This window comes from Lepidochelys kempii, chromosome 5, assembly GCF_965140265.1.
Source record: "Lepidochelys kempii isolate rLepKem1 chromosome 5, rLepKem1.hap2, whole genome shotgun sequence".
NCBI classification, from domain to species: Eukaryota; Metazoa; Chordata; order Testudines; family Cheloniidae; genus Lepidochelys; species Lepidochelys kempii.
Window position 1 is genome coordinate 39441723 of NC_133260.1, and position 26121 is coordinate 39467843.

The following is a 26121-nucleotide window of genomic DNA, read 5'->3' on the forward strand; positions in this document are numbered from 1 at the left end:
TAGTTTCTGCATCAGAGTGTTGCTCTAATAATTCTGAAAGCAAGCTCCATACCTCATCCCTCTCAGGTTTTGGAAGGCACTGCAGATTCTTAAACCTTGGGTCAAGTGCAGTAGCTATCTTTAGAAATCTCACATTGGTACCCTCTTTGCGTTTTGTTAAATCTGCAGTAAAAGCGTTCTTAAAACAAACATCGTATGCTAGGTCATCATCCGAGACTGCTATAACATGAAATATATGACAGAATGTGGGTTAAACACAGAGCAGGAAACATACAATTCTCTCCCAAGGAATTCAGTCATGAATTTAATGAACACTTTTTTTTAAACAAGCATCATCAACATGGAAGCATGTCCTCTGGAATGGTGGCCAAATCATGAAGGGGCATATTAATGTGTAGCATATCTGGCACATAAATACCTTGTAATGCCGGCTAGAAAAGTGGAATGAAACCTCCTGTTCTCACTTTCAGGTGACATTGTAAACAAGAAGCATCCAGCATTATCTCCCGCAAATGTAAACAAACTTGTTTGTCTGAGCGATTGGCTGTACAAGAAGTAGGACTGAGTGGACTTGTAGGCTCTAAAGTTTTACATAACTGCCCTCAAAAACAAAAATGTAACAAAACCCCTACATTTGTAAGTTGCACTTTCATGATAGAGATTGCACTACAGTACTTGTATTAGGTGAATTTAAAAATACTGTATCATTTTCAGTGCAAATATTTGTAATAAATATGAGTACTGTACACTTTATTCCATTGTAATTGAAATCAATATATCGAAAGCTTAGAAAAAGATCCAAAAATATTTAATACATTTCAATTGGTATTCTATTTTGTTTAATAGTGTAGTTAATCACAATTTTGAGTTAATTGCATGAGTTAACTGAGTAACAGCCCTAAAAAAACAAAAATCCCTTCGCTACCGCAGAAAATTGAATTGATAATTCAATAGATGGTATACTACAGTCAGAGTTGATACTGAATTAATGTTCCAGCACAATGCTAGGGCATGCTTTGCTGGAGGTGCCTCCCTTTAATGACCCTGTCAGGATTAACCAAAGATCCCACAAGCCTATCTACAAGTGCTGGTGAAGTACACTCTGGGTAACTACATTCTACCTACCTCCAGTTAGATATGGTGTCTTTTCACTTCCTATACTGTTGAGTAGCATTATTGTATCTTATTAAACAGTTGCAGTGTTGTAGTCTGGCAACTGTATTTCATGGATTGGTGTGTGTATGTATATATATGTGTATATATATATATATATATATATATATATATATATATATATATGAGAGACAGAGAGAACGAACCCTGGGTTCTTTTAAGCTTCTATATAACTGTAGAATCATGATTAGTTTTTGGGGGACTGATTTGTATTTTAAAAGTATTACACTTGGCTATCCTGTTGCACTTACCTGTGAGGATGCTCCATAATAAAACAAATCAGATTTATAACGGCCTAGGCAGAATATCTGCTGGGGGGAGGGGAAATCTGTGCAATGTGTATTTCTGAAGTGAAATCTAAAGGGACGATTTTATCAGGACAGTAATCTCAGGCAGATGAAAACAATTTATGAAGGGTAGCCACAGCACCCAGAATTAGTCTCCAATAGCTGTAAGAATTCTGCTTTAGTAACATGCTCAAGTGGATCAGAATCCAAAGGAGAAAATTGCACAACTCATGAATCAGAATAAGGCAGTGCCTCCAACAAATTGCCACTTCCTCTTAAACAACAGTTCCTCCTTTCTCTACTTCATATCCCCAGGATCTTCCAAATCTGAATCTCTTGTGTTCCCAAAGCACCTGAGCCTGTTTATTTTGTCTTCTTACAGAGGCCCTGCTACACCTTAGAAAGTTTTGAGTGCTTCTCCCACTGAAACTTGCAGCCTTGACACAACAGTGCTGCTTCAGGCTCAACTAGATAGGCAGCAGATAGAAAATAAATGGGTTCAGAAGCACAGGGGACATAGTGATGTACCATAGCTGGCAATGACAATAAGAGGGGGAGCATAACAAGGTCCATTGAATTCTTGTTTGTACTGCCTCATGCCTTTCTGGTCAAAGGGTATTTTTTCAAGTTTGAGCAAGAACAGTTCAACTTTCTATATTTCCCCCCACTCCCCGAGTAGGAACACAGGCCCACATTCAGCCTTGGTGAACTATGTTTTTTAATTGAGTTTGGATTAGAATATGTGACCAGTCCAAAGCATGTGACTAAAAAGAATGAATTCATGAGAAAGGATTGTTTGTGTTAAACTTGCAGTGCCCTTGATATATTAGTATGATCTTATTTAAGGTTTGGGCTGAGCTCACATCTATAAAGAAAACAGTTGATTGGGTACCAGGTACAGTAAATTGGGTTCAACTTGTTAAAAAGAAATGCTAACTTCAGTAGTTAGGGAAAAATATAGCAAAGTGAAATAAGAAAAACCTTCACGAGACAGCAGGGTTCTAAACTGCCTCATCTTGCCATTTCTGGCTATTGGACCTTAGCTAAAGCATCATTTGTCTAAGACTGGGTTTTTGTCAGAGCTTTCCTTTACCCCTCTGGAGTTGTGCCATGATGGGAAGGTATCTCCTAGGCTGATCCAGTTGTATTTTGGCCTATACTTGTAACTGCATTGATCGGATATAGATTAAACCTGGATATGCTTATATTTGTATTTTTGGGTATAATCAACACCAAGTGGCCTTTGGACTAGAAGAATGCTTTTGTGGTGGCCTTTGGACTAGAAGAATGCTTTTGTGGAAACTGAATCATGGAAAAAGTTAGTAAAATTACTAGGGAAGTTATTTTCAACACCCCAAGCAAAAATAAAACGGGCCTAGGGCCTAAAGGCTGGGAGGGAGAGATGAAAATGAGCAGGCAAATATCCCTCAGAAGTACCTTTGAGCATCCCTATGAATACTGGTTATGCTTTGATTGAATTAAAGGCTTTGGAAAAAAAATCAGACTTCATGTATTACCAATTATACCAGTTCTCTTAAGCACCTTTATCTTTGCTCTGTTTGTAAATTGGCACTGTGCATGCCTCACTTAATTACACTCATCTCCATAGTGCGCTGAATTACTCCAAACTGGCCAGACCCTACTTCCAAAGATCCCTGTCAAAGAGGGATCATGATAAAAGAGATCATGTTGCTTTCCCTGTATTGATGTTATGTTGTTTCAGTCCACTGAAGAGCCCATGATCTTATTAGTAAGAGTAGGGGTCTACTCTGGTGACTGAATATCAAATTTCCCTTACCTCTACAGTACCACATCTTGAATGCTGATTGGCTGCTGCCATCCACTCAGATGAGCACAGTTCCATGGTGATATCTTTCTATAATACATGAAGTGCTTTTGGGTGAAAGGTGCTGTATAACTATAAAATATTTTAACGGTACATTCCAATTAGATGGGAACCAGTACAGCAATACAATTGCTGAGGCATCACCTTGGAAATTGACTTAGTTAATGATGATGAAAAGTAATAACTGATGCTTTATTGGGGCAGTATTAGTGTTCACTTTACCTAATACCATGCTGTTTAATGGTGATGAATCTAGGGCTAAATAGATGTCAGATCCAAGCTCTGATTTCTCACTATAGATGTTGCCAAATGAAGATTAAAGTGATGGAGGCTAAGAAGGTATTTTCTCTATCGACAAGTGTTTTCTCCTGGTTTTGGGTTTATTTTTCTGCATCTTCCTCTGGTCCTGTCAGAGATGAGATACTGGTCTGATCCACAATAGCAAATCCTTGTCCAGTGTCCATGCCACAACCTTACACAAATCAGCTACATTCTCTACTAGATTCAAGTTCTTAGATTAAAATATGCACATTCAGGTAGTTAAAGGCAACACACACACACTCTACAGCACCTTCAATACTCAAAGTACTCAATTATACCTTTATTATCAGAGATATGTTAGAATTATTCTCTGCAAACTGAATTTACTTCGAGTGTGTAATACTAAATACTAGGCGAACCCAATCTGAATCGTGCTAAAATATCCAGTAGTGCTTAACTTGAATCAGTAATGAGTACAGTTGTGGAACAACCCAATTAATGTTTCCTTGATATGTTGCAGTTAGCCTCAATTAAATATGTACCACCACCAAGGAAATAGCTGTTCAGTTTTCTCCATGAGACATTAGGTTTTTAACCTGTCAATACCTGAATAACTCTGTAATGATTAAAGTAGATGTCATTAAATATCTATCTTACTATGTTTCCACACAGTAGCTTATCTCTTAAACAATTAAAAGATACGTTTCCAGTGGTATCAGAGTATCCTTATTAAAATTTGCTTTAAGCACACAATCTAACACAAAGCCTGAATGACTCTGTGAAACTAACATTGAAGAAATATTATTAATTCATTGTTGAATAGATTATGTGGTAAAATAGCCTGGAATCAAGAGTGAGAGAAATAGAAAATTTTCAAATGCTGTAAGCTCTAAATAAAACACAAGACCACTTTGAGGAGGGGAAACAGTATACAAGTCTGTATTTGATATGTGGCTCATAATTACAGGAAGCTAGTAGAAGGTGCCATGATACCTGTCAATTATCAGCAGGCAGAAAATGCAGAAAACATACATAATTCATCAACATACTGCCCTTTGTTAAACTGACTGATTTAGCTCCATAACAAAACTGCTTATTCAAAAGAAGAAAGTTACATTTTCAAACTAAGCTATTTGAATTTGTTCAGTTATTCAATTGATTCAGAGGTATATGTTTGTGTTGTTAAATGTTAGTAACAATGATTACTGTCATACAGAATTATATGCATGCACACGCATTTGTCGTGTTCTGAGGCAGAAAGACAGTGCTATCAATAATGGAAAAGTTAATCCTTACAATCTTGCACCCTGGAATGATTTCTTTTATGGTAGTTTTTAACGAATTGTAGAGGAATTTAAGTTATTTTAATAAGCAATAAAATGTTCATTTTATTTACTGTTTCATATCTTGCCCATAGCATTTTTAAATTTCATTTTTAAAGTATCAATAATATAAATACACTACACATTTTAAGATTCTGAAAGATTCTAAAGCCTATAAGCAGTTTTCAGTGTATTCATCACTTCAACTTGATTTCTGGTACTATCTTGAATTGTCACAGCTTGGGGACAGATGAGTCTGAACTAGATTCTTGCTTTTCTGTAAAAAGGTAGCAGTGGGGTCTGATCAGAGTATAGAAAGTTTTTAAACTTTGCCTAAAAATGCACTCACCTAGTATTCTGTGCTCAGCAATACTTATCCTATCTTTTTTAAAAGCATAGCTTAGTAGAAATAGAAATTAGGAGTTTGAAGAGACTCTTGTATGAAGAGAAATTAAAAATTCTGAGACTAAGAAGACATGATAGCGGTACACAGAGAATGAGATAAACTCTCCTATTTAATGTTTCATAATCAAAAAATAAGGGGATATTCAATTAAACTGAGAGGCAACACTTAAAACCCATGAAAGGAAATACATGCTGCATTTAAAAAAAAAAAAAGGCTGTGGAACTCACGCCTACAAAGGTCACAAAAGCAAAAAGCTGAGTAGGATTTTAATAAAGACTGGACTCAGAGGAGAACATGCAGTTATATTAGCAGGATATAGAAGATATAAAACCTCTATGTTACTGGGCCAAAGCCATCCACTAACTGATGGGAGAACTTTCCTTATGGGCAGGCTCCTTGCACTTTCCTATAATGTAACTGGTACTGGTCACTATCACAGACCAAATACTGGGATAAATGGACAACCAGTTGACTCTAGCATGACAGTTCCTATGTTCCCAGGACAGTTATCTTCCTGTAGTGCCACTTTTTTCAGTAAAGCTCAGTTTCTTATATTGTGGCAATTTTGTAGCGTCCTTGGGGACGCATACTGCTCCATATCCACATTAACAACTTTCATGTGCACGTAGAGGGACATATATGGTCCTTCGTTTACCAATAGAATCAGTCTAGCTTAAGTCTGAAATCTTGGGCATACAGAAAGCCTGTATTTAATATTAAACTTAAAATGAAAAGAAAAAAGGAAAGTCATTTTTTCTCTATGGCAGTATTTCTTCTCTAATACCAGTATACCCTAGAAAGAGAAGGGGATGTGTTTAGGTATTTATATCAAATGCAAGGTGGGCTTGGTGCTTTATAGATTAATTATCATGGTCCCTGACTGAAGAAGTTCCAGTCTAAACAGATACGAGCCAAAACAAGTAGAGGGAGGGAAGGGGAGGACAAGATTACAGCATGCTGTTGTTTAAATTGTTATGCATATCTCTTAATGGGGTAGGTATGGGTTATCTTTTCTTATTGGTTATCTTGCATTGAAATAGGAGTGGGTGAAATGAGACTGGTGGGGAAGAAATTAGTTTTAGGACTAAGTCAGAAGGAAGAAAACCAGAGGGAGAAAGGAGACAGGCTGGACAGGAAAAGGGAGGCTGGGTAGTAAAGAGGTTGGATGGGAAAAAGGAAGAATTGACAACCAACAGCAAAAAAGTCCAGATATCACTTAAAATTTTAGTAAATCAGATGCTATGCAGAGACTGTACTGTGAAGGTGACCTGAGGGAAAGGGGAAAAGGTGAAATGAGGGGGGGAAAAGGTGAAATGACAGGCCTGACACTTATCCTCTCATGGACTTATGCTCTTGGGTCTGCTATTGATGAGCACAGGATGTAGGCTCTTCAAGACGATTCAGAAGCTCTTTCACAGGTGGTGCAAGCTCCTGAGTGGAGTGGAAGCTGCTGGATCTGGTCAGGTGCAAAGGGTGACAGGTCCTCTTGTAGCTGTCTGGAGCTGCTACCGAATTCCACAGGGCACTGCTGTACAACTTAGTTTGCATCCTCCATGACTGTCCCATCAGTAGATTTACTGAGTAACACGCCACTCACTTCTACGGAGTGACTAAAAAAAAAACAAACACGTTTGAGAGGGGAAAAACAAAAAACAAAATCTGATATCTATTTTGTTTTCGAGAGCACTTTATTTAAGTCCCAGTCTTGCAAGCCCTTACTCAGACATGTAGCGCCTACTCACACAACAATCCCATTTACTTCAGTGGAAATACTGTACCCATGTGAGTCAAGACTACTCGCATCAGTTGGGGCTGGTAGAAGTAGATGCACCTCTGGCTTCGTCCCCCAAATTTTGTAAACAGCAGGCTTACCTGGCCATAGGTTGTGGTCAGTCTTAACAATAATTCCTGCAGGGTTTAAAGTAGGAAGTCTTGTTTATCAAGGGTTTATCCCATTCTGATACTTTAGGCCATATAAGTAGAAAATGTAAAAAAATGTGCCTTGTGAAGGTTTTGGCACAGTGGTTACAATTATTTCTTGTTTTGTTATTCCCAGCAGCTATTGATTATATCCCAGATTGTGGGTTTTAAACCATGGGCGATGCTTCAAGTGGTGTTCCCCGTGAGTAACTCTGCCTACCTCAGCCAACCTTTTTCCGAGGCTCTCCCAGGCAGCTCAGGCTGCAGCATCAGCTCTGCCCTTATTTCAAATGGACACAACTTGTGCTTTCCTCCACAACTGCTCATTCATGATCCCATCCTCATCCCACCCCTTTCAGATAGCTAATACACACAGGAAACAGTACCTGTATTTCAGCAGGACTGGCTCTTGAATGGCTGCCAGGTACAATTCCAGTTTACAGGAAAAAGGCACTGTCCTCAAGTTAAGACCAATGTCATTTCGTATCCTTATGCGAGTGGGATACACTAACATTTTTTCCACTTCTTCCTGATTTATTTTGCTATAGATAAAATTAAAAATGCTGTTGCTCTCATTTGGGTTCAACTGTGTGAATTTCAATCATTTTAATTCTCAAAATGGAGAAGTGGCTGAGCAGACCTACACAATTACTCATTTTTGGCTTTGTACTTTCAGTATGGAATCTGGATCCAACTCAGATCTAAATAGTTTAAATATCCTTTTGCTATGTGATGGGAAGTCGAATCTCACTTCAGACCTTGGCCAAATTCACTGCTGTAAGAGGGTGCAATTCTGGTAAGTCAGTGAGAGCTGTTCCTACTAACATCAGCAATGAATTTAACCCTTAAAAATTATTCTCCATAAATCAATATCTGTTTTTAAATCTGGAAGTTGGGTTGGCTGACCTTCAATTAAAATTACATTATTGGCATGCTAAATAATACAAGTGTTCCCATATTTGTACCCAACACAGACACTATTTATCTACCTACAGTAGCAGCAAATATAGTAAGCAGCATAATACAAAGCATGCAGTAGAAATACCTCATTTCTTATATGTAAATGAAACTGTACACAAACAAACATGCTGCATATACAAACAATGAATATGCTGTATACACAAACGTACAAATAACTGCACTTAGTTCCGATTACTCTATTTCTGGGCCGAAATAAAATGGCCTCGAGGGGAAGGATGTTGTCAGGACTGATTCAAACACATCTGGGACCCAATGCAAACACAGTCAGTTGGGGTCCCCTTACAATCATTCATGCTTCCCTCTTGGTGAGGGTTGGGAGGCTTTTTTTTGGGGTAAAATAAAATATTTCTCTAAACTAGGACAGGATAAGGGTGGCTTTGAGCAGGGGGTTGGACTAGATGACCTCCTGAGGTCCCTTCCAACCCTGATATTCTATGATTCTATTATTTTATGGCCATGGGGAGAGAGGAAGGAGTGCAAGGCCAGGAGAGGGAAGCTGCAGCTGCAGCCTCAAAAAGGGAAAGAAGGAAGTTCTCTCAAGAGAGGGTAGCTGAAAGAAGCCTCTAGTCAGGGGCAGCAGTAAAATACTAACTGGGGTGGGAAAACAGGGTGGAGGAAGAGCTTTTGGGAGTTTAAAGTCCTGCCACCACATTGGAGTTAAATTTGGGATAATTTCCCTGTCTCTGATGGAGTCCCCCTGCCCCCCCTCCCCCCCGCTCTCACTTCAGCAAAATCATCCTTGCCAGAGATGTCATCTTACACCAAGGCACCAAAAATACATCTGAAGCACAAATATTTTATCTTTGGAATGGACCAGATTGTGTGATGGGACAGGTATTTTCTAAAGACTTTACACCAGTTTAACACTGCTATGTTATCAAAATACCCTTGCTAATTAAATTATAAGCACTCTTAGCAAAAGTCAGTTTTCTTCAGCTTGCCAGGAGGTGGTGCTTCCCTCTATATTTATGATTGAGAAAATTCCTTTAAAGAAAAAGACACATGAGTAGATTCCCCACACTGTCTCCTCCATTCCTGAGTACCATACCACTGGGACACAGGGTTTATCATAAAAATAGCTATACTTGGTCAGATCAATGGTCCATTTAGTCCAGTATCCTGTCTTCCAATACCACATGCTTGAGAACTGAACACAACAGGGCAATTATCAAGTCCCCCGTTGTCCAGTCCCAGGATCAGGAAGTGAGAGGCTTAGGGACACACAAAGCATGGGGTTGCATCCCTGACCACCTTGGCTAATAGACCTCAATAGACCTATCCTTCATGAACTTATCTAATTCTTTTTGAACGCAGTTATACTTTTGCCTTTCACAACATCACCTGGCAATGAGTTCCACAAGTTGACTGTGCATTGCGTGAAGTACTTCCTTCAGTTTATTTTAAACCTGCTGTCTATTAACCTCAATAGGTGAGGACCGTTCTTGTGTTATGTGAAGGGGTAAGTAACTCCTCCCTATTCACTTTCTCTACACCATTTATTTTATAGACCTTTATCTTATCCCCCACCTTAGTCATCTCTCTTCCAAGCTGATAGTCCCAGTCTTTTTAATCTCTCCTCATATGAAAGCTGTTCTATACCTCTAATCATTTTTGTTCCCCTTCTCTTTACCTTTTCCAATTCTAAGATTGTTTTGGGATGGAGCAACCAGAGCAGCATGCAGTATTCAAGTGTATTTATATACTGGCATTATATGTTCTGTCTTATCTATCCCTTTCCTAATTCTGTTTGCTTTTTCGACTGACACTGCACATTAAGTGGATTTTTCAGAGAACTATCCACAATGACTCCAAGATCCCTTTCTTGAGTGGCAACAGCTAATGTAGACCGCCATCATTTTGTACGTATAGTTGGGATAATGTCTGCCAAAGTGCATTACTTTGCATTTATCAATGTTGAATTTCATCTGCCATTTTGTTGTCTGGTCACCCAATTTGATGAGAGCCCTTTATAACTCTTCAGTCAGCTTTGGACTAACTAACTTCAGTAATTTTGTATCATTTGCAAACTTTGCTACCTCACTGTTTGCCCCCTTTTCCCAGATCATTGCTCTTCAACAGATTCATAATTGGTTGCAGGACAGATCCTTGGGGGCTGGGGGGCCCAACCCTGTTATTTACCGCTTTCCCCTTACCTCTCTCCATTTTAAAAACTGACCACTTATTCCTACCCTTTGTTTCCTATCTTTTAACCAGTTTCTGATCCATGAGGACCTATCCTCTGTCCCATGACAGCTTATTTTGCTTAAGAGCCATTGATGAGGGACTTTGTCACAGGGTTTCAGAAAGTCCAAGCACACTCTATCCACTGGATCACTGTTGTCCACATAATTGTTGACAACCTCAAAGAATTCTAATAGACTGGCAAGGCAGGATTTTCCTTTACGAAAGCCATGTTGACTCTTCCCCAACAAATCATGTTCATCTGTGTGTCTGTTCTTTAGTACAGTTTCTACCAATTTGCCTGATACTGAAGTTAGCCTTACCAGCCTCTAATTGCCAGAATCACCTCTGAAGTTTTTTTAAAAAATTGGCATTACATTGGCTATCCACCAGTCACCTAGTACAGAGGCTGATTTTAAGCAATAGGTTACATACCAGATTTAGTAGTTCTGAAGGAACTCAAATATGAAATTGTAGAACACTTGAGTGAATACTATATAGTCCTGGTGACTTATTTCTATTTATTTTATCAGTTTGTTCTAAAACCTTTTGCTGGTTGGTCTTCACTCGTTTGGGGCCTGCCTAATTATACTTTTACCCTTGATGTGCCAGAGTTTATGCTCCTTTCTGATTTCCTCAGTAGAATTTGACTTCAAAGTTTTAAAGAATGCCTTTTGCCTCTGCCTCTTACTCATGATCGCTTTTTTATCCTCTTACTTTTAGTTTAATTTGAGGAGAAAGGAGCAGTAGTCTTAAAATATTCTTAAAAATATTGGCCACCTAATGTTAAGGAAAGGGGGTGGCAGCAGAGGAATCCCTGGTCAAAGATAACATGAAGCTGCCTGGCACAGAGAAAGGCTCAGTGTGGGCAGCAGCTAAGCAGAAAAGGACTGACTCCTTCATAACCAGCCAAATGAAATATTCCCGCATACTAGTGCTTCTTCTCACATCTCACTGGGAAAAGGGGGAGAGATACACTTAGATCCAGATATAGCAAAAGTCTTGACATTGCAGAGGGGCGGGCAGGCAGGCCTGGGCCCATGAGACTTGGTTCTGTTTTCTACTCTGACTTATTAGTTGGTGCGGGATGAGAAGAGTAGGGAGTATGGTCAGAAACATATGCCTCTATGTGGAGGCTTCTGAGTAGTGGTTCTGGAGCTTGTCTGAACCAGCCTTGAATTAATTTATTTATTTTTACAAAAAGAGTTGTAGAACACTTATTGTTGGGAACTAGTTTAAAGGAGTGAACTATTATGTATGAAATTTAAAATAAGTTGGGAAACCATTTAATCCTCTTCTAGTACATGTAGGTCCTACAGGCAAATTGCATAACACTATTCAACCAAATTACCATTCTTAAATTAGTTCCAGCTTTGTAGAGTTGCACCAAGGACTGTATCTGAAGATTCATTTCCCACAGCGCATGACGACTGGCACCTTGGCATTACACAGCATTCTGGCACTTGATCTACTGCAGTGTGTGTGACAGCAAATAATTTACTATAAAACATTTTCTAAAATATTGCCACAGATTACCTGAATTGTATGGACATCAACCACCAATCTGCCTTTAACACCTGACTTTCCACCTTACAAGTAAAGAATGTTCATCTGGGCTTAAAGATAAACATAGATATCACAAAAAAAAAATTCTTATTGGCAATGCTGATCTCACTCAGATGCTTCCCAACTTCTTACATTTGATACATAGTTTCACATTCCTTCCCATAAGTTCCCAACATTACAATGTTAAACAATTCATTTTGCACAAATCATTCAGGACTGGTTCAGACAGACTCCAGAGCCATCAGGGAGAAGGTACTGCCCTGTTGCCAGTGTGATTCTGGCCCCAACCAGCAAAGAGGCTGGAAAACCCACTGTAATGAATCTGTGGATCTAGGCACAGGAAGGAAATTTTCAGGTAACTACAAAAGGTTTTTTTCCCTAGTTTTCAATACACAGATGGAGGGAATTGGGATGTTGCACACAGTAGTAAAATATTACTATTAGTTATCTTAGTGCCTTTGATACTGAAGGATTGCAAAACACTTTACAAACAAATCCCAATTCTATGAAGTGCTGAGTGCCCTCTGCTTCTACTGACCTATCAAGGGGAGAACACTGGGCACCTCAAAGGATCAGGGCCTAAAACCATGTTTCCCTCCCACATGAAAAGGTGCAGAAAGGCAACTCTTTCCTTAAGCAATATGCAAATTAGAGAACTGCTCATCTGATACGCTATTCCCTCTTCTGGATGAGGCCAGCAAGCCTATATCCAGCATGGGCCCCAGTACACTGGCATTTATCATTAACCCAGAGGGATTCCTGGTAAGAAACAATCAGGACCTATGCAGAGATGGTGGTAACATCTTACGTAACTGCCTTTCTTTGTGCACCTTCACAGAAGGGTTTTCTGCCATTTTGCTTTCCTGGGAGAGAAGGATAGGGCACTATCTGTGTAAACTAATTACTTTAACTACACTTGAGGTGCAATAGCACAATGGTTTAGCATCCACAGATAGGAGATAAGCAATGCAGTGTAGTAGTGATTGTCATCTCTAGTCCTGACTCATAGGAAGAAGTAATTCTACCAACAGGCTGGTATGCTGCCCTGAAATGTTGATTGAAAGCAACATGAAACAGTCACTGTATTCAGCATCTGTTCATGAGGCACAACTTGAAATCTAGTCAACTTCTAAAAGTTTTAAGTAGTTCTAAGCTTGCCCAGGTTTCCCTAACAACTTGTGTAGTTTATTTTATACTAACATGTTTCTCTCTTTGTTGCATGCAGGACCCACATAGAAGGGGAAAACTAACTTCAGGGGAAACAGTGAAATTAGACATTAACAAAGTGCTGTATAATTAACAAATACTAATTAGGAAATATTTCTATTCAGTGTTACTTGCTACACCCTGTAAGATTGTCACACAAAAGCATGTGTTTAAGTTGACTGTTTTCCTTTAAAAAAAGGGGATTTGTAGATAGCATATTCATTTATGTCTATTACCCATAGCTTTCCAGTAATTCTGTTAGACCGTAACTTCTCATGTCAGGGAGTTACCCTTGTGCTCTCATGTCTGCAGAAAAGAACTAAACCCTTCAGCTTTTTAAATCACTAATTATACATCAATATTTTTGTTGAGAAAATCAATTTTTATTCTGAACGTTTGCATTATAGCTGTGGATGAAGATTAGTAGTATTTTGTTACACCCAAACACTGTATTTGTCATGCTGCCCACCAGTGGTATCTGACTACCTCACAAAATCAGGACACAAATTCTATATAAATATTTACCTTCTTACAACTCTGCTCAGCAAGATGTGAACTGTGTAAACAAAAGACTTGTGGGGTTACTATTGGAAGACTAGGTTGAAGAAAGGCAGTTTTAGTCCCTTCAGAGAAAGCAAAATGGTAAGCTTTATGGCCATCCTGATCTCTCCTTAAAAAAAAGAACTCCATATTCTCTCGCTACTTGCTGTCCCGTACACTTGAGTTTCACTCTTACACTATATATGGAACTGCTAGTGGCACGTCATGATATAAGTGTTGCCATGGTTATAATCCCTCTTTTCTAAATAGTATCAAATAAAACCACATTGGATGGCAGTAACGCAGTTTAGACATATCCCACAGTTCTTCTAAAATGATTCTCCATTTCTTTTAAGCGTTGGTAATAAGTCACCACAGGTTGCAGTTTCAATATTGGTAGTTTGTAAATGAGCACTCCATTCCTTTTAGAAAATGCTCCACCTGAGCAGGCACTAGCTTTCTGTTTCCTACAGAGTTCATCAAAGATAACACGAGAGACTGCAAACCAGTGGGGAGGATCCCCATCTTCCCTTTCAGCAGCTGAGGTGGCTGACACACAGCTATCGCTACAGCATCATTTGTCTGGGGTGGGGTGGGCTGGAGTGTAAGGAAATGACTTCTTTGAGCATAAAACCAGTTCTAGGAGGAGGATTTTCCAGATATTAGAACTAATTTAGGGTGGACCCTCATTCTCTTGTAGTAAGTGCTATGTGCAGTGGAAAAGGATTGGCTTTATGTACCAAACTGTACTTCCACCCTTGCTGGCCTCTTGTCATCCTCTTCCTCTGTTCTTCCACTCCTCCTTTGCCATTCCCTGCTTAAAAATCAAAGGGACAAAAATTTACTCACCTATAGTCAGTAGGAAGGAGAGAGCCAATAAGTGCTGGAGAATAAGGATTTTAAAAAAAATAAAGTGTCTAGCACTTGTTTGCAAAGAACTGTCCAGCTAGGGGCAGGGTACAAGCCCGTGCAGTGTTGTCCTTCAATTTGAACACAGGGAGCTCTAGTTCCAGTACTGATGCTCAGAGCTCTGGTGAAGTACAGCAGAGTGAAAACTGGCCAGTGTCTTCCCAGGTCTCTCTGCTGCTATTCAGAACCACCTGGGCAACACTGAAGCCATAAAGAATCAAGTCACCTTCATGCTACTGTTTGTGGCAAAGCACTGAGGAGAAGTAGATACTGGGGCTATTAACCAGGAAGGAGTTCAACTTAGTGTAGTGGAGTGACACTCTGCTCTCTCTCAGCAGACTGTGAGGAACCACAAAATAGCAAAGACCCTCCACCCTTTAGCAGCCAGCAAGAGTCTGTTAACCCAGCGGACAGTTCCATTTGCTTGGGATAGGATAGACTGGCTTCACTGCACTTCTGTCTTCCTGCCATACAGAGCCCTCTGCTGGGGTTCAAGCAGCTGGACTGGCTGTTGGGTTAAGTACTGGGAAAACCCCTGCTGCAACCCCTACCTCTCCAGTAGGTAAAGGGAACGCCCTCTTACTGCCCCTGATTCCCAGGGAAGGAGGGCCCCTGCTGTTGCCTTTCTGGGATGAGAAGGGAATCTCTTGCCACTATTACTTCCAGGGGGTAATAGAGCAGGGCCACATCATGGTGTGGCTAGAGCCCTAGATTGCCTTTACAAAACTCTGGCAGCCAGGTTTGTGGTGAGCAACAGAACAAGAATACTCCTTTCCACAAGGTCAGACTTCAGATGCTGACTAGTCACAGGCTGGTATGAAAGATAAGAGCCCTGAAGGAAGCTCCAGGGAGAGTGCTATCATAGGAATCCCCACTACTTTCCCAGTAGCTCAGAGAAGGCCAGTTTCTCACACTGGCACTGCTGCTAACTATCTTCCTGTTCCCCAACTTCTGTATATGGCTAGTAGGTTTAGTCTTCTAGCTCTGAAGTATCTGGCAAAGTTTCCAAGGTCCTATTTGGGGGGAGGAAATGGTGGACCTGAGCCACTGATAGGATAAGCTAGAAAAGTACAATGTTGAGAACTGTGCAGAGAAGATGACAGTTTATGGTAGAAAACATTGTACAAGAAGGTCGGGTGGGCGAGAAGAGCAGGAAACACACACTGAAGACTTGCAGTCCAACCAGAACTTAGTTCTGCAGGAAATGTTTGTAAGGCTCTTTGAACATTTGTGAATTAGATTTTAATGAAAGGAAGGGGTTAAAGTTGAAATGGACTTTTAGAAAACCTACCTCCAGCACATGTTCAGACTCATATTCACTGACTTCCTCTGTTTGCAACATAAGGACATCTTTGTGCAAGACCCAGAAAAACTGACCCTTCATTTCTCTCCCCCCTTCGCCTTCCCCCCACCCTCTGTCTCCTAGGTCACAGCCTGTAAAGATGGACCAGTGTCCAAAAACATACCCTGTGACAAACGGCAGGAACACCAGCTGCTTAATTCAAGTTCAGCTTTCCCCTCCCAGTGTACAGATGTTTTGACTGGGTTTGCAGCGGTGTTGGAAAGAACATAGAACCTGTACATTTTAGGATAAGGGTGAAGTGGGAAGTTTCCCCATTGTTTTCTGGTTAATTAAGCTACTTTCTTGTAAATACTGCCTGCTAAACCTCAATAAGTCTTGAGGCAGAAGCTTGCTGGGGAGCAAGAGCGGGGCTTGTTATGGTGGACCCATTCCACCAGCACACACATTTTCACTGTCAGGAAAAATCTATCTATAAATATTGTATATTTAGAAAGGTTCCAATAGCCTTAATACTTTACTAATGTTATTTATACAGTTGATGTTTCTCCCCACCCCCAAAGCTTCATTTAACTAACATTTTGTCCATGTCAGTTGCTTTCTTCTCCTCCTCCTCTGCCACAGTGGAATAGTTGTGCAGGCAGATGACTTTTGTGGCTGACGTTACTTGTTTAAAGCTTGCATGCCCTTCAGATGCACCAAGTTTCCTGCCAAGAATAAATATGCTGCTTACCACAGCACAACAGCTATAGGGTGGGGTATAATGCAAGGAAGCCTAAAGGGATGATGTAGCTATTTCGGGGGAGGAAGCTGGGGATTATAAAAGTAGTTTCCTTTTGGGGGAAAAGAGTTAATATAGACAGAATATCACAAGAAGCTAGTCAGTTAGTTTTTAGTCAAGTATTGCCATAGACTGCCATTAAGATAAACAGTTTATTTGAATAGACAATATTTGAGCTTCATGTAACAAAATGTCTTCAGAAAAAAGACATTAGATTTTACAGCTTTCTGTACACAGTATATTCTGAAGAGTAAGTTTCTATACTGGTACTCCCTAGAGGCTGGAGGAGGGAGACAGCTCATGAACTGGACTAATAAGATGCAAACTTGCACTGATTACACTGTCACATGTTTCATGGAGAATAGCTGACAGGAATAAGATTAAGCTTTGAGGAAGCTTTTTAGTATTTCACAAGTATACTATCACAACTGAAACTGCTTGAAGCTATTAATATATTTAAAGAGAAAAAATACCTGGGAGGAAAGATAATACACTTAAAAGATATAGAAATTCTTGTAACAAATATCAAACTTTTCCATATTGCTACTAGGAAAGCAAAACGTTTCATCAATTCTTATTTTTAAACAAAAATAAGATTGTTTTGGCTTTAAGTAGGGTGTGTAATATTTTCAAGCACACATCTATTGGAAAAGTCAAAACAAGTTTACAGTTTAAGTTACATCCAGTTTCCTGCCAAGTATAGAACTTCTGCAAATGTTCAGAGAACAAATTAAAAAACTCTAATAGAAGTTAGAATACAGAAATGTGACTAAACCAAGAATTTTAGTTTCTCAAACAGATCTAACAGATTCAGGTGATACTTCCAATATGTACAGCTTCCTGATTTCATTGCACATGTTCATTTTACCTGTATTTAACAATTACTTTTTTTCTTTCCTACAGTAAAAGCAGCAGTAGTGAACTAGGTTACCCCACCAGGGCAACCTAACATGACTAGGCTGCTTATAAGGAATACCTGCTCATGGTCCATTCTCAGTAGTTGTAAACTCAGTGCACTAGTTTACTGTGTGGGAGAATACACAGTATCATGGATTCAAATGACTATGAATCACTGGTATCTTCACTACCATCCAAGAGCCAGTCTTACTCAAAATTACCCCTATGGAGTTATTTAAAGTAGTTAAAAGGCAAAGATGTGGCAATGTCATCAGGAAAACATGACTCAAATTAGAGAAAAATCTCAAAATATTCTGAATGTTTCTGGAAAGCTCTGAAAGATCAAAAAAGTATGTTTAGTATTCTAAGTTTCTATTCCCAATAGTTGTACAGAGTAACTTCTGACTCAGGTTCATTTCTTGTTGGCCTCATCCTATTCAGTGTTGCCTGTTTTTTCACTTTTAAAGAGAAACTTTGAACTTTAGAAACTATTGGTAACACTTATCCAAAAGAATATTTGGTTTAACTTAAGACTAGTAGGAGGCAAAGCTTCTCTATTTTCAACTCTTCAAACGAGTTACAACCATCTACTTTAGAAGATCACATGCAGTATAAAACTTGACAAATATGCACATGCTCATTTTAAAACCCAAGAAAACATATTCAGTTCAATATCAGACCTGAACCCCCTTAGTTTCTAATTTCTTAGAGAAACATTTTCTATTGCCATACAGATACAGTTAAGAGACCACCAACAAGGGATCTTAAGAAAAATACTCATTAGATAAGGTGGATGATATCGTTTATTGGACCAATCACTGTTCTTGAAAGAAACTTTCAAGCTACATAGAGCTCTCTTCAGGTCTATTGGTTTTCCCTGTATGAGAATGGCCACCTCTAAGAAGTTGCAGAGAACTCAGTAATTGTGGACTTAGGTTATATCTACACTACAGCCTATGATGGCCTAACTTATGTTGCTATGGGGTATGAATAAGCCACCCCCCTGAGCGACATAAGTTATGCTGACATAAGCGCTCATGTGCTCTTATGTCGGCAGGAAAGCTGCTCCCGCCAACACAGTTTCTGCCGTTCATGGAAGTAGTTTGATTTTTTTTTTATGCTGAAGGGACAGAGTGTCTTCACCAGATGTGCTGTATGGTGCATCAGTACTGCTGCCGTGCTGTACATGTAGATATGGTCTTAGTCTTGCCACTTGAGATAAGAACAGCAATTCCAGCACTGTTTTTTAGAGCAGAGGTTCTCAAACTTTCATGTTATGGATCACTTCTGAAGACAGATCTTTCCCTGGATACCGCCCCTCCCAATTCCACACCTTCCTTGTATCCAGAATGGTGATTCGGTACATGAAAAATTAAAGGGAGAAGATAAAAATAAACTTGTTTTAATGTTAGATGCAGCTGCTTAGTTATATTTTTGGTTTGAATGTAGGATTTGCATATCAGTCCCAAGTCTCCCCTTTGTTGGTTTAGGTCCTTATTGTTCTAATCTTTCCAGGTCACTTGCAGTTTGGTTCTGGCCTCCTGAGTGTTTTTAACATCCTCCAGTTTTGGTATTCTCAACAATTTTTGGTTAAAAATATACCAAAGACCTTGTCTACACTACAGGGGAAATTCGATCTAAGCTACACAATTGGAGTTACGTGAATAGCGTAACTCAAATTGATGTAGCTTAGATCTACTTACTGTGGGGGTCCACACTATGCAATGTTGCCGGGAGATGGTCTCCCATCAACTCCCCCTACTCTTTTTGATCTGGTGGAGTACAGGAGTTGAAGGGAAAGCGATCTGTGGTCAATTTAGCATGTCTTCACTAGACCCACTAACTCGACCACTGCTGCATCGATAGTCGCTCATCGATCCCCCGGTTAGTGTGGACAAGCCCACAGAAAGCAGTTTTAATGTGCTAGCTTAATTTAAAAAAAAGCCTTGGGAATTTAGTCATGGATTGCGCTACAGCTAGTAGGAAGTGACACTATTTGAAGACTATAAAGATGCTTCAACACTGACAGAACACAGTTTTAATGGTACCTTGAGTTGCTATGAAGATGTAGCCTTTGGCTGAATAATCTTACCAAAAGTTAGTTAAGCTGGACTTAAACTTGCTGCTGCCCTGTATCATGTTTTTCTCCCCATATCTTTTTGGAATATGGGCCTTCTAAAACTTGAACTCAAACAAAAATGCCCCAGGAAATGCTCAGTTAAGGTCTCCCCACATATCCGCAAAAATGTTTGTTAGAAGAAAAAACAAACCTCAAACTTACAAATGCACAGTTAAGGTTCTACAAACAATACAACTGTAATCTCTTGACCCAAAGACAGTAGTTACTTCTAGTGACGGTTAAATGATTTCATGGAGCAATATTACCAAGGCTGAAGAATTGCATGCTTAGGGGGCAGACTGTAGCTGTAAAGCCACCAGCTGCAATGGGAATGGTACACAGATTCACCACCCCAGAGAAAGGAATTGTACCTTCTGCCTCAGGCACAATGTCAGGAGAACAGCTGCTGCTACATCCTTTTAAGAGGTGTGGCATGTGCTCTGTGCGCCTTCCCTCCCCTCCCAGTAAAGAAAAGAGATGCAAGTCTAAGGCAGCAACATATGTAGCTATTTCTGGACATAATGAAAAGTGGCTATTCCTGCTAAGTCTGGATAGACTCAGACTTTCTCCATTTATTCTTATATTTGTAGGATTTCTTAAATGGGCTTAGGAATTTTTCCAGGTTTAGTTTGAAATAACCTTCATATTGCATTGTTTTTGTTTGAAATAAGCGCATTTCTTGCTGGCACCTTTGTCACTCTTCCGGATTTTGAATCTTCATAGTAGAACTTGTTTATTGGACAATTCCCACCCCCACCCCACTGCCATGAAGAGGGTTATGTTGCAACAGGTAGCTATTATAAAGCAAAGTGGGAATCACTATCAAAGTCAGGGTATCTTATTTACATGAGTGGGAGCTAAGGAGAATGATGTATTTGACTCTATGACCAGATCACTTAAAGTTTGTTTCAAAAATTTGCAGCATATTAATATGCCAAGTACCTAATTATATTTCTCACTTTAGCACTGTAATTTCTTATTTTAGTGTTTTTTCTGTTTCATTAAACTAGTCTCGCAAGCAGGTACAAATTCTCTTCTGAATTTTATATTGTATCCCAAGACACACAAGCTGGTTATTTTTCAGCTTTTATCTCTACTAAAAGTGTCAAAGCTTTTTAAAAATTATTTGGCAAAATGCTTGTGCTGTCTCCCATAAGAGTTTCCTAAAGATTTTCCTCTACAGGTACATTAAAAAGCAATCCATGTCTCCCAGATGTATTTCTTGATGCTCTCAAATAATTTAAGTTTGTTTCTCTTGATTTGAAGATTTGCTGGAGACAGTATTGTGGCTAACAAAATAGAGACATATCATGCTGCTGATTATTAGGCAAATTCCCCATTGGTTTAGGGAGTTCTGCTTGCTCAGATTAAACTGTAGATTTATGCAACTTTTAAGTTTTATTTGAATGAAGATTTTTTTCTTAGTCTGTGATTGCATGTGTTAGCTTTTATTGAATTTTGCATACTTTATGTAATCTTATAAAATGACTCCTCTGATTTAGAAGATAAAAATTCTTAGTCATTGACCTATTCGTAAGCCAAGTATACCGTTAATGTATAAAGGCAGAGAGATGGGAAGGGAACAGACTGGACAAAAGAGCAACCATCAGGTAGCAACCAGTTCTGCAAGTGTGGAGTTTATAAAATCTACATGCAGGACTCTGCAGCTGTGGGATCAGCTGCTTCCAGGTAACAGTTAACTCTTCCTGCCTGGGAAATGGGTACCCTATTAGGAGCAGCTTTTGCCCAGCAGAAAGTACAGCACTTAGCACAAGATCATCATAGCATGACAGGTGAAAGCAGATCCTTCCCCAAAGTGGGCCAAAATTACTGGTCTAAAACAGGAGGTATCAAACTTACTCTTTGGACAGGATCAAGTTTCATTTTTGTTGGGCACAAAGTAAACATTTAGGATGACATGCTTTCCTCAAACCTTAGCTGAATGCCCACTGATGTCAAAGGAAAGTTTGCACAAAGATTGAGGGTAGAGTATTATGATCTTTATGGAATAGCTAAGATTTTAGTTCTTTGTTCAATTCCTTGTCACATTCAGCATCACTCAGTGAAAACGGCTTCCTTTTAGGCCCACTGCTATTTTTCTCTTCCTTCCCTATCCCTCTGTTTCTCTACCTCTTCCCTGCCTTTGTTTTTTCTATGCATGTCCCTCTCTATAGTAACTCGCAGTTCACCCAATTTCACTGCTAAAATAAGCAATGAAATAGTTAGTGCTGATACATTTAGATTCCTTAAAATCTCAGCCTACAGTGTTCAGGTTCCCAAATCCCATTAAAATTCTAGGGGGATTGGGCATCTAAATCCCTTAGGTTCCTTTGCTAAAGTGGTGTTAGGCTTCAGCGTTAATATCCAAAAGAGATTAGTGGGAGGCGAGGGGTTCACACCTTTTAGAGTAGTTGATTCATGCTGTCTGCACACTCAAGAAGATCACTTTACACTCAGGTCACATTCAGAATGTATATTCTTCATGCCCCTGAGGGCTAGAAACTTTAAAAAAAAGCTAAGAATTGAAACATGCCATGCAGAACATATACATATATTATGCAGGCCTGATTCAATTCATGGGCTCTGTTTAAGTTTAGTCTAAAATTATTTTCTTGAAGTCTTAATATTACTGCCACTATAATTTGTTCTTGCCATGTTAATTTTTCTATGGCTCTACACAGTATCTAAATAGTTTTTTAAATTAAAGCAAGGCTATTTCAAAAGAAATTGAGAAATTGATAATGTACACAAACATTAAGATGACACTTGCATAACCTGATGTCTTCAGGTTTTCCACTGATTTTTTTTTTTTAAATGTCAAACACAATCAGGAAGAAAAAAAAAATATTTACTAGAGCTGATCGGGAATTTTCAATCAATGTAAAAATGCAGTCTTCAAATGTCCTTCAGGTAAATCAAAAGTTATCAACCCCAAATAAAATATTTTGGTTTGTGGAACCAAACGAATGTTTAATTTTGTTTGCCTGATCTGCCCTGGTATCTTATGCCCCCCCGCCATTCTCCTCTATGTGCAGGACTCTATCACGGCTCTTTGATTTAACTGCTGCAGTGACCCATGGGAGTGGTATTCTGACTGGACAGCCTTGCCCCCTACCGGAGAATAGAGACATGAAGCACCTGACCTACAACTCCACTGAGGCAATCCACAGCAGTTCAGACAAATGCTGTTCAATGATTAACTGAGCCAAAATGAAATGTTCCAAGTCAGAAGTGTCCAAATGTTTTGCTTTGATTGAAGATGTCTAAACAATGAATTTCAAAATTAAACTTTTACAGCATTTTGTTCTGTGAAAGAAAAGTTTCAATATTTCGACCCTTTATCCTGATTTGGATCAAAAAGTTGAAATATCAGAATTTTCCATGAGAAATTCTCATTTTTGATTAGCCCTAGTGTTTACACATCAACATTATGAAAATATTGTACAGTAAACTTCAGATATAGTTCTGCCCTTATTTATACCTGTGCATCCCCAATGAAGTTATCCGAGGCAAGAACAGACTTTGGTCTACTAATTAGATAGCTGATATCTTTCTGCTACTATTTGTGAATAGCAAATTCTGGTTTTTGAGCCTGCTTTTGCACATTCTGGAACAAATGTTATAACAAAGGTTGTTAGACTTGATTAGAAGATACAGTTTTGAACAGTTTATTTTAACTAACAGTGGAAGATATTTCACTTTGTGCGCTATGGGAATTGCAACATTAACATTACACATTAAACCATTTGCTAAAAATTAACCACAGCAGATGGTTAATACCAGTATTTTTATAGTTCCTTTTCAACACAAGGGCAAACAGAATATTTTAACCGCATTCAATTTACTCACTGTGGGTTGTGGCATCAAGCCTATCACACTGGGGGTGCCAGAGCTTGATTCCAGTGTGGGCTGTATGTGAAGGTTTACAGCCTTAACCTAACCTTAATCAGCACCAGAGTGCATCCAGGATTTTGACAGAAAAATGGTTGCTATCTTGACCTCTTAGGCTAAAAGGGTCATGGAACAATATAGATTTCCATAAGAGTCATCAGGGGAAGAAACCAGAGTGCTCTTCCAAAATGAGATTTAAGGCTGCTGTCAAGTCTCTGATTCTAAAATATACACCCGTTCTTCAAAATACGATCTGCCTTTTTTCCCAGGAAACCATTTTTGCTCTCTCTTTAGCGGTTTTGAAATTAAAATATCTTAAGTGAGGTTGCAGGTGTTCTTTTCTCTATGAAAGAGAAGAAAGCCGTAATCAGGCACATCTATCCCCTCCTCACCCCCAAAACCACTCATCCTGCCTAGAATGCTTTAAAGAATTTCTCATGTACTACTTGGCTACATGTAACTGCCTGCCCCCCCACAAAAGCCAACCTACAAGTGAGAATTGCTTTAATATGCAACAGCATGGGGAACAGCTATTTTAGGAGTGACTGATAGGAGGTAGGTCACTTATGTTTGTATTTGCAATATTCATTTCCTGTCCTTATTAGTGGTTTTAAGGAGAACATTCTGTAGGTAACAAATTTTGCTTTGGGAAAAAACAGAGGCTTTTTCATTCAAGTCTCTTCTATGTTTAGTTTGTGCATTTATACCCACACAACAGTAACACTAGTAAGTGACAGAAGGGACAAATATTAGGCAGCTAGGAGTAGCCTTATGCCCTCTCTCCCCCAAAGAGAAGGGAGGAAGGTCAGGTAAGATTTTACAAGGCACAATACAGGCCTTTTAAAAATTAGGCTTGTTTTCAAAAGTTATTTTCTCTGATTTAGAGCGTTTCCCCTCCCCTTCTTGTACGTGTGCTGCCTCTGTGCTTTGGCCCTCAAGACTGAGGAACACCGCAGGAACTGACCCACAAGCAGCCTGTTACCACAATTTTCCTAATAAATGGGAAACCTTGGAACAGGCCTAAAACTTGGGTTTACAACCAGGCCAGCACGTTCTGGTCCCGTTTGTCTGCTTATGCGTGTAGCTTTTAAACCATAACATAAGGTAGCCTCGGAAGTCTCATAACCTGGCCACCACGCAGAGACCGAATTAAGAGCGGCCCTGCAGTCCCAGCGCAGGCTAGAAGCGGGGAGGGGAGACAAGGCGCTCACAGGGAGTACTGAGTGTCACAACACACGGTTCAGTCTAGTGCTTTCTACAGGAGTAAGAACGCGAGCTGCGGCGAGGAAGCTGGGGCAAAGCACAGCGCCGTCTCAAGCAAGGTAATTAAGTCCAGGACTCTGCCTCAGGCTGGGATTTGCTGCGCATCGCGTAATTAGCACTCGTGCTCCGGCTTCATGCTCCGGCGCTCGGGGAGCGCAGCCAGCAGCCACCCTCAGCCGCGTACAATCGGGATTGTTCAGCCTCCGTGCTGACGGAGCAGCCTGTGCCTAGCGCGACCTGGCTTTGGTTCCAGCTGTATTCCCGCCCCCGTGACTCCACATCGAGTCCCATCCGGTGCGCAGAGTAACCGGCGGACAGGAAGAGTCACTCGGCGGACCTCTTCCCACCAGGGGAGCGGCGCGTCCGCCCGCCGGGGACAGCGCCCCTCAGCCCGCCCTGGCTCTGCCCAGCCGCAACTCGGACGTGGTGCCTGCAGGGCAGCGCTAGCGCCGGGCTCGCTGCCCCAGCACCGACCCGAGCTCGGCTGCCGGACAGGGACGCGCTGCTCCGTGCGGGACAAACCCGAGCCAGACTGGGCAGGCGGGCCCAGCGCGGGACGCACCCGCTGCCCTAGCGCCTCCGCCGCCCATACGGCACCTGGCGTCCAGCCCCGGGGCCTCCGGCTGGCGGGTCCGCACGCGCTGCGGGACCCGGGACCCCTGCACTTACCAGCCCTGAGGCTGCCCTTGCTCTGCTGCGGGCGGGCGGAGCTGGCTGCCACGCACCGGGCAGGCGAGTAGGAGCTATGCCGGCGGGCTGCTACCACCGCTGGGAACCGAGCTGGGGTACGCGCAGAGAAGCCCAGCGACAGCTTCGTTTTCATTACCGTATTTCTCTGCTGCGCTTAGTGCCACTCCTCCCTCCTTCCCGCTCCCTTCGGCTTTCCCAGCGGTGGTGACCGGGTTGAGGCCGCCACGGCCCCGCCCCCACATTCCATTCCCTAGATGGTGTCACCAAGGCGGTGGCGCCTGCCCCACCCCCTTTTCCCACCACGCGCAGCCCCGAAGGGCGTGCCCAGGCTTGCGAGTATATGACATCTCCAGAGGAGGCTCCGCCCTCTTTCAGAATAACAAGCCCCGCCCCGGCTGCGGTCCCCACCCCCACTGCTAGTTAGACTAGCACACGGCTGCAGCGCCGGGGCCGTTCTATTTATGTTTGTAGGCGCTGATTTGCATAGCCCCGCCCCATGCCGTGGGCGAGGCAGCAGGCACCGCCCCCTTGCCCATACATGGCGGCGATGGGCGGGGCTGCTATTCCGGCTGTCGGTCGCTC

General features: G+C 40.8%; 1 long non-coding RNA gene across 2 annotated transcripts; it reads right to left on the reverse strand.

The window, feature by feature from the left end:
* Positions 1–4483: 4483 nt before the first annotated feature.
* LOC140911297 (uncharacterized) lies at positions 4484–26121 on the reverse strand. Of its 2 annotated transcripts, XR_012158883.1 has the most exons (3): positions 25676–26121; positions 7602–7757; positions 4484–6905 (listed from the first exon to the last, which is right to left on the reverse strand). It is a non-coding gene; the product is annotated as an uncharacterized lncRNA (long non-coding RNA). The 2 variants fall into 2 exon arrangements; XR_012158884.1 differs by lacking the exon at positions 7602–7757.